We start from the raw sequence: 15,072 nt of genomic DNA on the forward strand, positions 1-15,072 counted from the left end.
CAACTTAGTCTACCTATCTCAAGTAACAAAATTATTAATCATACTATTAAACATTGTACACGCACGTATTCTCTGTTTGCAATGAACATTCGTCGATCTTCTACCTGGCTCCCCCCACTTATCGAGGCATTCGATCGGGAACGAAGCGCGAAAGGAAATTGGAAACGTTCCGGGGTCATTTTTCTTCCGGATATCGCGAACCGTGATCCGAGCTTCAGGGTAAATAAATAACCTAATAACCTGAAGTGCCTCGAGAAAGTATTCGAACGCTTGTACACAGATTTTATAAATATAACCTGTGCGTAGTATTAAATATTTTGACATTTCATTGCCAGTATCATGATATTCGATTATCATGATTATATTGATAAAGTTTGAACCTAAACCTGAAAGCATATAATATAGAAATCACAAGACATTTCATACAAATATCTACATGTATATTTTGCAGAGACCACAAAATTGCTTAATCAATACATTATATTAATTATCCGTTATATCAATAAACTTTAATATTCACGGCATCTTTAACACTTATTAATTATATATATTTAAGATGCATATATTTTCAGTAAATATCTTGTAACTATTGTATGTACATTTTCGAATTCATTTCAAATTTTATCCACATTATCGTGACAATCGTGTCTTGTTATAGTGCCATTGAAATTTCACAATGTCTTATATAATATACACGATATATTCATAAAAATTTTCAATGGTAAATATTCGGATATTTCTGTGAGTAACTGTACTGAGTAACTGTACAACCATAGGGACCAGAATCTTCCGCGAAAATAATTGAACCTAGTCTATCCCTGTCTGACCCTGATAGTCGAGCAACGATAAAGGCCAGACCAACCACGGCCACGTAATTAATAACGATTTCTCATAATCATTAACCGCGGTGCGGCGCGAATACGACAACAGTAATAATAAGTATCATAACGTGGCACGTTGTCGGTGCTGGGGAGTAGCATCGTATTACGCTTATGCTCCCTCTCATTTACTTCATTGTTATCGCGGTGTCACGCGAATCCTGCCAACTATAAACGGAAAATTTGGCCTCTAATAGCCGGACCTTTATGGAGCCAGCCATGCAATATTAATATATTCTTATAACGCTCTTGATATCATGTTGGTATTGCGCTAACCGCGTGCCTCGCGTTATTCCGCATTCCCAGGAGCCAGCCACTCTCGATGAAATCAGCACATGTTTTATTACCTTTATCTTTGGCGCTGTTTCTTATTTGCATACCGTCATTAAACATATTTAAAGCGTGTTTTAAATTTTTGGATTTTTCTTGGGTACAAGTTTGGTGATTAATACGAGTGGAAAATTCTGGAAACTGGATAGTTGCGTGAGTTAATTAGCTTCTGTTGATAATCGGATGAGTTAATTTGTATCTGTTGGTAGTTGATTAATAATTGATATCTGTTGATAATCGATAAAGGGATTAAGGATTAACATTGCATCGAATTATAAACTTTTACATCGACAATTTGTAACGCAAAAATATCGCAAGAAACACGAAGCAACGCGATATAACATTTTGAACGGTCGACCGTTCGTCTGCCTTCCTAGAAAAATCGATGAATACGCGGAACGTTTATTACGGCAGAATTTCCCCGTTGCAGGACAGATACGCATGGCGCTCAGGAAAAACAATTTCATTTCGTTGCGCGAGCAAGCGAGAAACGGTTCTCATTAAATCTCCTTAATTTCCTCTTCCGTCCATGGAACAGCAGTGGAATTAAATTTTCGATAAAGCACGAGCACAATTGCCACTCGTTTTAACCGAACCAACTGTTCTCTACGGGTCAGAGGAACGTTCATCCTTCACCTTTTACCTTGCGATCTTTTTCAGTAGCTGCTTAAGTCAATGTCAGGTATTTACTGACGCGAGATATGAACAAATTATATACAATTTACTATTATTAATCTTAACGATGATGAATGTACCTTACTGCTTTTATCTCTTTCATTATAATATCGAGCTATACCCGTGATACGAATTAAATTCGACAGAGACAGGTTTTAATTCTAACAAAATTTAATTTCAACGCTAACATAAGCTTCGCTGACACAAATTCGTAATAGGCAAAATTTTTCGAATAAAAAACACAGATCTTGTGTGTAACTAAAATAAAGAGGGTTAGTGAAACACATTCTACATATTCGAAGATTTTACCGCTCAGAGTCCAGTTTCCTCGATGTGTCCCAAACGAAGCCTGAAGTATATTCCAGGGAATATATTCACATAAGGGTGGATGATCTTCGGGACGAGCCTATTTATCATCCCTCTGACTCAGACGTCGTGCCACTTCCTGCTTGGACGAGTAAATTGAAACGGAAGATTTCCTTCGAGATTAAATACCGGCGATTCCTGTGCAACGGAAATAGTTTGCTAGCAAGGGCCAGGACAGGAAAGTTTGGGGGTTGAAAAACGAAAGATACGGGGTTGTACGACGAGCGATGCACGAAATTCCTGGACGAGAGGCAGTAAATTCCTGCGTCGCACCGATATTTTCACCGTGTACAACGTTCGTCGAATATGTCCACCCTCTGTGTGCTCCAACCCCTCTGTTTCTATCCCCAAACCTTCGAATAGCGGAGGAAGGACGAAATTGAGAGAGGGTACGAGATGGCCCGTGCTGAAAGGCTCGTTCCTCTGCTCCAGGCAACAGCAACCCACGATTTCTTGTTTCCCTACCCCTCGAACCCACCAACTCCCTTCGCTGACTAGAAAACAAATCTAAACAAGTTTTATTTAAGATAGAGATAAAAAAAATAACAGATCGAAATAACGGATCATTTTAATTAATCTATGGTATTTTTCTCATTTTAAGAACTTTATTTTTTGCAATTTATAAGGAGTAATTTATTTACATTGTATTTCAGAAAACATCTATTTAATTAAGAACTAAAGTAAAAGATTCTTCCAGTTTTTTAGAAAGAAAGTTAACTTTCCTAGTCAAATAAATTTCAACGTAACTATTTCAAGATAAATAATAACACGCCAAAGAAGATAATACGTATATTCTTGAATCATTTTACAATGTAGCCCTAAACAGACATCAGCAAATCTTCAAACGTAACACCACAAATTTCACGTTTTAAATGCCATTGTACGTAACACAATTATTAATATTTATTTTTAATGTTTATTCCCTGTGAAAAAAACAGAAATTCGTACCTTTCTCTTCTTCTAAATTCTTCTAAATTTTCTATTTTGTCACATCGTCAAACCGTTAAATTTACTATCCGTCCAAATAATTTAAACAAGGCTCTAGCCTAATAAAAACTGATTCAATGGTAATGGTGTCCTCTCGAAATCTTGCAGGGAGCACTCGTCGTCGTGGAAGGAACACAGCGCGATTCGAGCAGAATCGTAGCTGGCAAGTGGTCGAGTGGGGCTAAGTAAGCTTAGCGTGTCACCCTGAAGAGAGGATTTTCTCTACCCTCCTCTTTCTCTTGATGGTTCGTTCGTTTTCTTCCTGTCCTCTTTATTGGTCTTCCTCCTTTTTGCCGCTTTTTTCTTTCTGCGTTTGGTTTTAATCGAATGCACCCCGCAGAAAGGAGATTTTATTAAAACGAGTTGAAGCGGGCTTGGAAGGGGTTTGGCTCTTCTCTTTTATTCCTTTTTTCGAGGACGCCTCGAGAGGGGGAGACTTCGCGAGATTGTGTTTTTCTAAAGGGTGCTGAAACGGAAGGAGTTGAGCTGTTCGAGCGGGATACTTTCCTCAAACGAGTGTTTTGTCTGGAAATTTAACGGTGATAATCGTTGGAAATAATATTGGTTCGTCATTGTAGCACTGGAAGATCTTTTCTGACGAATCAGAAAGCTCAGGAAGCTGAGGATAGTCGAAGCGTTTTGGAAAAATTCTCAAAACTTCGTATAAATACATTCCTTGAAAAAAATTGTCAAGGCTTTGTGTAAATACAAGTACAAAGGACAGAAACTGTTTTAATATATACGAACAACAATATATACAAAACATTGATTAGAAGATAGAAACGATATTATACTTTAACCTATCGCACAAGAAGCAATAATTACAAAAATATAAAAAGTAATATAAGAAATATACAAATTCGTACGTATGTTTCCGTATTTATAACTCTTATCCGTAATTTAATTTTCGTAAAGACAAAAACATATAAATATACCATTTATGAATACAAAAATCAAAAATACCTTACTTTACCAAATATACCAAAAACTTTGTGTAATAACAATAACGATACCAACAATATAATTCCCAAGGAAATAAATACTTTTTCAACCACGTTCAGCTATTCCCGTAAAAACTGAAAAGGTTAAATATATCTTTTCCAGCAGCAGACAGAAATACCAGCGAAGAGACGAGGAGAGAAAATAGGAACGTATCCAATTCTTGGGATATCCTCGGCTCGTCGTCACCCTTTCCACTCGCAGTTTCCTCCATGAAACGAAAATCCAGCGGAGTTAAATCGGGGGCAGCACTGGGCGCTGTACGGCCAAGGATATATCCAGAGATCTAATCGAGGAAGAAGGGTGCTCGTGCTGCACCCTGCTGCAGTTCCAGGGTGAATCATGCCGCGATACAATCGAGCTCGTGGCATAAAACGCGCCTTTGCGGTTCTGCGGTTCGTCGATGGCCGCTGGTGTGCGAGCGACCTCGTCCATGCGAATCCATTTGTATCCTCTTCATATCAAGATGCAATCTGATGATTGGTCAAACGACCGTGCAATTTACTCGAGTGTTCTCCGCGACTATTCTTTATCTCTTCTTTATCGCCGTGCCACCGTGATTACACCGAGCAAACGATAAGTAGCCGCCTCGAATTTCCGCGAGGATGATACACTTGATGATCTTGGCGAGTTTCTCGACGCCACTGGAGGAACGCCGTGGCCAGGAATCGAGCTGTCGCTGGGGAACTTTCGTTTCGAAAGCTGTCGAAACTTTAGTTTGACAAGAGTGTTATTGGGACGAACAGGCTTTTTATTGTCTTTACGGAATTTGTTTATCTTCTAATTTAGACGCTTTGAATTTTCTGGGGAGGGAGATAGGCAGAAGATTTTGGTGAATTCATCGACGCGAATGGAACGTTGTATGCTCGTACGATCGTAACAAAAAGTTCTTTTTAATTTCCTGTGGAAACTCGGCGAAGGACAAATTTTCCGATAAATAATTTTGTATTAATTTTGTATTAAAATAACTCTTTGTAACAAACTTAATACCTATCGTTTTATTTTTAGAGAATTGTAACGCTGAATAGCCAGTGGATCAACACACCTGTGCCAGGTATTATACGACATCGACGTTTAAAAATGAAACAGATTAGAAGGTAAAGCGATCGAATTTTATTTGAACTTGAGACAAAACTTTGTCTTTATCGAATCCCTTTAAACCTCTCAGTAATCAATCTCACGTCCTACATAAGAGCTAGCACACAAATTCTACCGAAGAAACAAAGAAAAACTGCGGTAGATTCGCCTCTGAACGTCTTTCATGGTTACTTTATATCGACTATGCTAATCTTAGAGGACGGTCGTCGTCTGCCACGTTCCAGGACCCTTGCTGCCGCTTTCACGCTGCCTCAACCCCTTCACGATAACGTAAATACTTCGTGGCGTACAACGAAAGGGTTGTCCGTACAGGTTAACCCGTAACCGTGACGTCGTATTTATAAAGAAAGGGTAGAGACTTTCTACGAGCAGAAATATATACAGTGACTCGCGAAAGTATTCGAACATTCTCAGAATATTTTTAGATATATATAATATTTGAAATCTTATTAGCACCGTAACTGAGACACAGCAACTATCGTGATTATGATAGTAAAATTTGGAATCAATCTGAGAGTATATGTAGGAGTTACAAGACATTTATCGTAAACCGATATTTAGTAAAAAATTTAGCGTATCTCATGAATAAATTTAAACATAAGATTAGTGCTATAGATGGTCTCGCTATGTATCGTAGTTTCCAAAAAGTTTCGTAAGAAAACACATAATATGTTCGTAAAACAATATTCTATGGTAAGTTTCTGAATTTTCGCGAACTTTCGTCAACCGCAATAAGTTCGTGTAACGAGACGAAAGAACGGAGACACTGAAGAGATATCGGGCTAACGAAATTTATACGTGACACTTGTGAGATTCGTGGTACCGAACTCTGTCGTTTCGACAGCTTGTTCCAGTCGAAAAGAGGGTTGTTTGTTGGCTCGCCGAGATAACGGTATCGTCCGTAAAATGTGCCTAGTTTTACGTTCGCTCCTATTGGCGCATGAATTCCAAACAATATAGTACGTGTGTTTTTAATAAATATCAATCTTCGTTAGTTACATGGATAGTGTCTCAATAAAATTTACACGCGTTTTATTATCATATATTTTTGGAAAGCAGAATGGATGAATGTTGAGCTTCTGTTTTTGAAAGTGGTCCTCTTAGAGTTGGAAATGTTTAACGTGCTTTCTGATTCCACAATTTTTGTATATGATCGATCGATAGCTTTAGCACATTTTTAACGATAGAACTTTTTAAAACTAGGAACTTCTGTTTTGAAAAGAGAAATGCTTTATTTGTAAATTTATTTAGCTCGTAACTTTTCCCCCTTTTCCGTATTTTATCGGTAGCAAATGGGATTGAGATAATATTGTGCGTATTAGATTCCACTCGTATAATACCGAGCGATAAGAAGAAAGCAGTTAATAAAATATTTATACGATATACATTGATAAAAGAGCAATTGATAAAGTGCACGGAGAAACTCAGCCCTATATTTTTCATATCCTAATGTGAGATAAAAAACACACGATATTGGAGAAGTTTAGAAAATTGCAGCGGTACTCGTGAATAAAGAAAAACGTAGCAGCTACGTGATCAGAAAAGAATGCCATAAAACGTTCGATATATCACTATATCGTATCCTGTGATTACTTGAAGGAGAATACGGTATTATTTCGTGGTTTCAACAGGATTTCCATTTTATACGGTAAAAAGAATACGACGGCTCACGTTATTCTTCATTTTGTCGCGCGATTTGTCTACGTAGAGGTATAAGAACGTACGGCATCGTAAAACGAGCCGGAGAACAGCGAGGGTGATAGAACAGCGTTCCCAGTGTCTCTGTGACGATACACACACTCACAGTTGCCGGGTAAATTATCCCCTATACACGACGCCACTCGAGCGCCATGGTAACGTAAGCTCTCCAAGAACTGAAACGGAATTTCCCTCTCCATATACGTATGTATATATATATATACATATATATTTCTGTATATATACAGAAACAAATTATAATTGACGCAAATTTAGTTGTGGTAATGGTGAAACGTGCCTAAACAAGAACTTCTAGAAAGTAATCACGATCGATAATTGAACGAGGAAACTTACGTTATAATAGAAGAGTAGGAATATTTTAATAATATATTGGTAATAACGTACGAAGTATTACCATCTAATGAAAAAATCCGCAATTACATAGTTGCCAACCCAATATAAGCGTATAGGTCATTATATAGGGTAGGTGATAATTGGAAATATTATTAATATAAAAATGTTAACAAACAAGGTTGACGCGTTTTGTGGAGGGGATATTGATCAACTCCATAAATTGAAAGGTACGGAAGGGCGGTGATGTTACAAATATTGATTTTTAAACCTACATTGGAATTCATCGTTGTTCAAATAATTTTAGATGATTTAATTAATCGTTTAATTTGAAATAAAGTTGTGGAAGTAAATCGCTTGTCCCTCGATGAATGGACGATAATCGTGTACTTATGCAATGAAATTAAAGAATTGATAAAAAGTGGAATTGCTCCGCTTGGCTTTTGAGAGGCTCGTTTCTCTACAATCTCGGTATTTATGAAAATATGCATTCGTCGGACATCATCGTCCCTTTTTCTATATATTTATATCTTCTGAAATGCAAAACATTTTTGTAAAAAAGAGATGTTACATGAGAATAAAAGTAAAAATTCTGCGCACGAAGTTCTTGATTGCTGGTATCAAATTGAATGAGCAAAAATATTAGATAACAAAGAGCAAAGCAAAGTGACCTAACGAACTAATCAGGGGCTGGCTTACGTCCTTCGTTAGCGGCGACACATGTATCCGCATAGGCTTTTCTACAATGTATTTAATGTATGCGAAGTCATTCCTGATTCAGCGAAGTTCCGCGGCACGGGATGAATCATCCCCTCGTGCACCGGAGCTCGAGCACCGCGATAACGTAGGCACTTTACAGCCTCGAACGAGAACGACGAACCTTTCTGTCTTTCTCTCTTCGTGTTCTCTCCTCTTTGTCACTCTTGCGAATTCCCGTCTCTGTTCCCCTTTCTCTATTAATTCGACGTGTTGCTGCGGTAACTACGGTGTCAGCAACATTACCCGTTCCTGTATCGATGAGATAGAAATGTCAGCCGAACGGCTAACGAGGATGCCACGTGCGGGGATGCGACAGTCTCACTCGGGAAACATTCGAATAGATATCGTGCAATTTTGGTGTATCGAAACGAGGAGAGTCTTGAAATTTTGATACACTGGTTTAATGAGTTATTGCAGAATTGGATATTTTATTTTTATGTATGTAAATGGTTGTTGGAAGTTACATGGAATTATTGAAAAATCAGCTTTTACCTGTTACTTCGTTCGCGCTAATACTACTAATATACGGAAAATTTTCAGCAGATGAATTTTTTGTGAACGAAATGTAACAGGTAAAAAATATTCAATTATAGAACTGCTCGATTTCAGAAGAAACACGACGTAAATAATAACCATCGTTGCTTAACTTCTAGCAAACTTGGAAGCGCATGCAACTCAAATGCCAAGCTATTTCTCAGCTTTTAGAATACAAATCGAGATGAGAGATGCCCTATCTTCTTTCCCAGACACTAGGCTATACGACATAGAAAACGCAACCAAAACTCTCTCGGCAGTTTTTACATAATGTGAGTACAAACAGACAGATAAAAATTCCAAAAATTAGTTTTATGAACTCCATAGCTTATGAGCTATTCCTGAATGAATGTTTTATTTATTTTATTCAATGTACAGATACGACCATCTACTGTTTTATTATATGTATATAGATGCGTGGGATGCTCAAATTGTGAATTGCGACTTGTAAGGGCAAGAGGGTCAAATGTGAAAGGGAGAGAAGAAAAGTGAGGAATGGATATGAAGGAAGGAACGATAGAAAATAAGGAAAGGAATCTACACAAAGAAGAGGCGCAGTGAAACGAAAAGAAAGGAAAAGAAAAGGAGAAATGGGAGAAAACAAAGAGGGAAAAAATAGGAAGAAGAGAAGGAAGGGGAGACAGAAAAAGAATGAATGGAAGAAAACATATTTATTTTACAACTAGTTACATGTATCGATATCATTTAACTCGAAACGGCATTTGTTATGCAGTAACGTAATAATTCGAATGCAATACTCGATCCTGAACAGGCGTCGAGATGCAAGCCACGATCCTGTAAAATTACCAAGCCAATTCCATGACACGAATCGCACGACGCCGTGCATTAACGCAGGCCGGCATCGCGACGCATTAAGCGAAATAATTTATAGCGCGAAATTGTAGTCTCCGGAGCTAGGGTGCCGGATGACGTACGTAAGACAAATGGCACAGAAACCAACGGCGGTCGTAATCTCCGTACGTTCGCTGGATATCCGAATGGCAGTCACCGAATACGCAGATCCCACGATATCGTTCCATTATCCTCGGGGCCGGCGCGATGCACCACCTCATCGGCCATTCACAACACGATTCTCTTGATTCGACGGTTCAATTATCGATTCTGATCCGCCTCGTCGTGAAGCTGCGCGTCCATAACCGATCCAACGTCCCTTGTTTCTCCTGGAATCGATATACCAACCGCATTTGTCCAAAGTGGAATCGATTCACAAGTGGGAAGAACAAAAATAATATCGGCTTAGTGGTGAAAGAATTAAGACAATAGTATTGTACATCGAGCGACCTGCGCACTTTAAATGGGTTTTATTTGCAAATTTTTATTGCTTCCATCCTTTTTTACAACTTCTGCGTTTGTCTCCTGATTTCTTTTATTTGAGAATTTTCTGTGTTGTCTGTATACAGGGTGAGTTGGGAAATTAGTAGCAAATTTTAGTACTTATTAAAATAGCAAAAAGGTCTTGATAAAATGGGTCTGAACATGGTTCATACACTCCTGACGTTGTTATATTCATTTTTAGATGATAAAACGAAATTATCAAATAATTAAATCAAATGTTTGTAGGTAGCACCAGTACGTCAGATTTAAACTTCGAAAAAGATAGGATTCTACATCCAATCAATACAAGAGAAGAATTTCAGCAAATTACGTTGCGCTGTAAAACCCGTCCCATTCTACTGCTCCGTGCGTCTGGCCATGATTGTATATATTCCACTTAACCTGGCGCTCCGATCTCCCATTCGATATATACATTCCCAGATTGATTTCAAATTGTGCAATAATCACGACAGTCACGTCTCATTACTGTCCTCGTTAAAGTGCACGATATTTCTAAAAAGTTGGTATAACGCACATAATATATTCATAAATATTTTCTATGACAAGTGTCTGGATATTTTGCCTGGAATGTACTTCACCTCGGAATCTTCCATTCCTGCATGAACCTAAGCTCGCTATCTCATTAATTCACACACCAGCAAGCAAAATAATTGCACTCGTTCAATCAAGCCAAAAATACCACGAAGAACCACGCGCGAAAAATTTCTACCGTTCCAACAATTTTCACGTTTCTCCGCTATTTAACAGCACGCAAATAGACCAGAGTTCCCATAGAAACAGGCATTGCCTTATTCATACACCTGTCCAGGCATCTCCGCCGAGCCATTGCATTTTTACCATGCAGATTAAATCACGTAGAAAAGGACCGGTATCCACGTAAAGGTGCGCGTAAACGTGCGCCGATTTCCAAGGAGTCCATTCTCTATGGTGGTAGTAGGAGAATGCACGGTGGCACGGGGGCGTCTAAAACGAGCGGAAAATTATTGGCCGTTTCTCTACTTACATAAGCAATTTCACTGGATCACCGTGGTTCGTGAACGTGTCGCGGGTACCAGCCAAGGATTCTTCTTTTCGTCGTCGAAGAAAACGAAGAAAAGGAGGAATAAAAGGATTCCACGATTGTCGGATAACTCTGGTTCAACAAACGATCCAGAATTCACGATCGCGACTCCGCCACGAACGTATTTCATTCTCCAAGTAATCCCCGGGTAATCCTTTGATTTATGAAGACCTACTCGCGCCGCTTCTGCTCGTGATCAGTTCGTAAGCCAGTGAATCAGTCGGGCCGCTTTAATCGATCAGCAGTTTCAGCAACGACGGCTCTATGTTCCCCATCCGTTGCCGGTAACCATTCAACCGATCTCGCGATATAAGATTAATTCTATGATATATATTCGTAAAGTCGTAGTGGCTTCAAGATTGGGTGTTTAGCTACTTTTAAGTAGTCTTCCAATCGTCTTAAGGATTATTGCAAACTTGATAAATTGATCTTCCTGGATTTTTCACAAAGATGTTACTAAGAATTTGGAGATCAAATTATCAAACAGAATTGTAAAAGATCTCGTTTGTCTAGATTCAGATTCATTTAATCGTAGATTCTATTGCAAGAAATTGATGTTTGTGACAAATAATGTTATCTATCCTTAGATGTAAGAAATACATTAAAAGTCCTATATTTGCGTAAATTCAGTAAACTAAATATTTCCATAACCATCACCATAAATCAGATATCGAGAGTATATTAAACTTCAATATAGTGCTTAAGACCTTAAGAAAATACTCGATATCAATATCGAACTCTTATATAGGTCCTTAGGTTCACAGTAAACCTTTCATCGAAACCCACGTATACTCATACTCTTGAAAAGAGTATTCCAAGTATGACAAACCTCCTACGGTTTTCTACCCAAAAATCTTCAAGTAGTACGAACCAATGATAAATTCCACAACGACTTCGAACGAAACGAATATAAGCCTCTCAGAAACCACTAATTAATTTCATAACTTTAAAACTATATTTCTAGAGAAAATTTGTTAAAAATAACTTCTAACAAATAAAATATATACTTTTTAAAATTCACCTTGAAATTTATGATTCTCTGTTTCATATCGTTGCAGCATATAAATTTATAAAAATACTTAATTATTTATTATCCTATAATTTCACCACTGACCGATATACCTAGATAAAGAAAAAAGTGCAATTGATCAGTTTAATTTCTCAGAGTTATCGTGTCTTCGATTAACACAAAATAGGTCACTCGTTATCATATCGTTAAATTCGATGCTAGATAAGATCGCATTTAAATGTAAATCAAGCAACATTGGCTAAAGGCAAAAGATGTAGCTAATCAGTTTGATTTCCGAAAGATTTTTATCGTCGATTAATTTTATAAAATTTTAGCTCATGGATGGCCGGTCGAATTGAGGTTCCGGCCCCGGAGGAGGCGCGTATCCGCGTAGCTGGCGCAATGGTCCCGGGATGCCGGTTGAGCCGACGCCGCGCCGTGCTCCGAAGGTTGCCGAGCAACCGGTGAATATGCGCAATTACCAGAGGACCGGGCGAGAACGAGCGAACGGACGCTAAGTGGGAGTTACCGAGGAGATTGTAAAATAGAATGTATCCCGCAATTACCCGGCCATCTAACGCGATCGAACGTAAGAGCCTGCCCGCGATTATCGTCCATGGGATCGGAAGTAGCTTCAACACGGGCCAACCGGCCTGTCTTCTGACCGTTTCCATCCGCGAGACGAAACTTTCATACAACTTCCTAACTTTCCCATCGTCCTATCGATGCTTCTATTTTACGGTTCTTGGTCAATTTGGAATTTTTTGCGTAATATATTCTCTGCTACTATTTTTATTTCCAATATCCGTAGTTAGAGAGTATCGGATATTTTTCATGATTTTCTTCATACCTGTCGTGAATTTTTAGATTGTCTGTTCGTTATAAATTCACGATTGAATTAATTTGATTTTTTCCACACTCATAGCTTTTATCAGAGATTTTTTTAACGAATTTTAAGATCAACTATTGTTGAAAGAATTTAATATTTTTCCAATTTATGCTTGAATTAATTGGGTTTCTCGGAAGCCAGACTAATTAATTCCAGTTTTTATCTAGATACGTGATTAATATTGCCTTTTCGAAGAAACGGATTATTTGCTTCCATAAGTTTATTTATTAGAAGAAAATGGCATAAATTCTTGAGAAATTGTAACACTAGATTCAATTTCCCTTGTTTCCCAATTTATGGAGTTAATCGATACGAATTCCGAACAGCTCGATTTGAACTTTGAAATGTTTTCAATGATTTTCGAACTAATTAGTCACGAGTATCACCGCGAAAACATACGGAGAAACATTGAGACACCGCAATTGTAAATTGCCGGCGTTCCTAACTTGAAAAGAAATAGGAGAAATATTAAAAGCATTAAATTAAGGTTGCAATGTATACCGTGAAAGCTTTCCATTAAAGGATACTAAAATAAAGAATGAAGTTCTCTGCGTCAGATCCACTCGCGGCATCCCATGCTCTGACGCGTTTACAAGTTTTACGGTGTAGCGCCATGCGGATAAACACATTCCTCTCTAACAATATTATCTCACAAAACATTTTCACGTTCTATCTACGTAAAAGATACAAGTTCTACGATATTATATGGCGAACTACAATAACTGGAAAAATATTCTATATTACGCAGTAACCTTCTGCATGCAAATCTTATTCACCACCAACTAGGCTTCCACAAACAAGCTCTTTGAGACATCTTCAAAGAAAAATAGCCAAGATGTTTAAGTTCAAACAAGCTACAACGGAACTAAGTCAGTTTTCTTCGCGTATGCAATATCAACGAGCTATAATTTCCTAAAAAAAAAAAAAAAAACAATACAGAGAAAATGTTATAAATCCCCACTCACATTTATCTTTGACCCTTAAATTTTTTGAGGTACGAATTTATTAAAATCAAGTTTTAAACTGCTGTTTTTTTTTTATTGCGAATTGATTTTTTCTAATAACCATTTACGAACATAATTATTAATTTATCTGTATTAAATAAGAAAGATACAACGAGATAGATTTTTTAAATGATTTTTTTCTAATTTCAGAGCATGTTAGTTACATAACATTTCATAAAAAGACAGATGGAAACGCGTACAATTCCAGAGCAAAACTGCTCGTTCCACGGGAAGGAAACATTTTCGCACACAAGGGGGATGACAATTGCGAATGAAAATTCTGTTGCATTTAATTGAAGATCGAACGGTAACACGATTCGCTAATCAGACTTTCCTTTAATCCTCGGGGCTTACGTCGAAATTCGGTTCAGCGTTTTAATTGTCTCGTTGTCGGTCAAAGCTCCGCACTGGAAAGCGGCTCGATAAATATTAATAAGAGCGTTTTGTAACCGGGGACCGCGGGGCTCGTAAAACTAAAATACACGGTCCGTAATGCGGGATCGCGTTCCTCTCTCGGAGTTTCACGCGATTGAATCGACCGTCGTGTCTGGAAGAACGTATCGAAGGATTGAATCGCGTTAACCTCTGAAAGGACGCCTTTTAAATTTCCTTTCTCCATTCACCGGTGACTTTTCTTCCCTACCGACTCTCAGTTTTCCAAACGAAAAAACGTTCCTACATATACTACGTTAATTCGTTATCAAAGGCACGACGGAACTAACCGCAGAAATATTTTCCCTCGAGCTTCTCTACCCGCCATTCCGCTCTCCATACATGATCTTTCTCGAAATATAATTATTCTCAGCCGAATAATTATTATTACACCATAAATGTTTGTGCAAATTCATGTTCTTATGAATGCAACTGAAATGAAATTTCTTTGTAGCTTAAATATTAGAATACATATTTTGTTTCGAATATTTGGAGTATTTTTTCATATTCTGTGTGTTCTAGAAATATGACTGTTCATGATGAATGAATGTTTTGTTTTAAACATTTTGAACATTTTCGCATATTCCAGTTTCGTATTTATTCGCTGCCTTCTCTGTCTGAAAACGAATTTGAATTTACTAACTTTT

The 15,072-nt window shown here is 37.8% G+C and overlaps 1 long non-coding RNA gene across 3 annotated transcripts in view; it reads left to right on the top strand.

The window, feature by feature from the left end:
• Nucleotides 1-9,262, top strand: part of LOC110119383 — a 77,964-nt gene extending 68,702 nt beyond the window's left edge. For all 3 annotated transcript variants that reach the window (XR_007224594.1, XR_007224593.1, XR_007224595.1), the window contains exons 3-4: nucleotides 4,341-8,947; nucleotides 9,089-9,262. This is a non-coding gene — a long non-coding RNA (uncharacterized LOC110119383). The remainder of the gene's footprint in view (nucleotides 1-4,340; nucleotides 8,948-9,088) is intronic.
• The last annotated feature ends 5,810 nt before the right edge of the window (nucleotides 9,263-15,072 follow it).

The sequence above is a fragment of the Bombus terrestris genome, chromosome 7 (genome assembly GCF_910591885.1).
Source record: "Bombus terrestris chromosome 7, iyBomTerr1.2, whole genome shotgun sequence".
Classification (NCBI taxonomy): domain Eukaryota; kingdom Metazoa; phylum Arthropoda; class Insecta; order Hymenoptera; family Apidae; genus Bombus; species Bombus terrestris.